We start from the raw sequence: 878 nt of genomic DNA, 5'->3' as shown, positions 1-878 counted from the left end.
CCCCCCCCCCCAAATTGGGGGTGCTGGGGGTGCAGGCAGCAGGGCTCCCCTCTGCCTGTAGCCCTGCCTGACCACCGTGTGCCCTTCTTGGGTTGGGGGGGGTTATTGCCATGAACGGGGCTCCTAGCCTGCTGGCCCACACCAGTGAAACCAGTCTGGTTGCCCCCCCTGCCTGACCACCGTGTGCCCTTCTTGGGGAGGAGGAGGTTGGGGAGGGGGGGTTTATTGCCATGAAAGGGGCTCCCAGTCTGCTGGCCCACACCAGTAAAACCAGTCTGGTTGCCCTCTCCCCATGGAGGTGCCAGTGTCTCGGTCCCATCCCCACAAACGGGGTGTTCCTCAAGTTGTTGCCCCCTCGCTCTGAAATAAGCAATTTCTGTGAAAGGGCTGGAAAAACGGGGTGTTCCTCAAGTTGTTGCCCCCTCTGAAATAACCAATTTCTGTGAAAGAGCTGGAGGGGAGAAGCCCTGAGGAAAGGGATTTGGGGGTGCTGGTGGAGGAGAAGCTGGACATGAGCAGGCAGTGGGCACTCACAGCTCAGAAGGTCAATCCCATCCTGGGCTGCATCAAAAGCTGCGTTGCCAGCAGGTCCAGAGAGGGGATTCTGCCACTTTACGCTGCTCTGGTGAGACCTCACCTGGAGTGTTGTGTGCAGGTCTGGAGCCCTCAATAGAAGAAGGACATGGACCTGATGGAGAGGGTCCAGAGGAGGGCCACGAGGATGATCAGGGGGATGGAGCACCTCTGCTACGAGGACAGGCTGAGGGAGCTGGGGTTGTTCAGCCTGGAGAAGAGGAGGCTCCGGGGAGACCTAATAGCAGCCTTCCAGTCCCTGAAGGGAGCCTACAGGAAGGCTGGGGAGAGCCTGTTTAGAAAGG

The 878-nt window shown here is 59.3% G+C and overlaps 1 protein-coding gene across 1 annotated transcript in view; it reads left to right on the top strand.

The window, feature by feature from the left end:
* LOC106899321 (bone morphogenetic protein 1-like) overlaps nt 1-878 on the top strand; it is a 9,101-nt gene that overhangs the window by 6,499 nt on the left and 1,724 nt on the right.

This window comes from Calidris pugnax, unplaced genomic scaffold (assembly GCF_001431845.1).
Source record: "Calidris pugnax isolate Ruff unplaced genomic scaffold, ASM143184v1 scaffold620, whole genome shotgun sequence".
Classification (NCBI taxonomy): domain Eukaryota; kingdom Metazoa; phylum Chordata; class Aves; order Charadriiformes; family Scolopacidae; genus Calidris; species Calidris pugnax.
The sequence above is the reverse complement of the archived record's forward strand: the minus strand, read 5'-3'. Positions and strand labels throughout refer to the sequence as shown.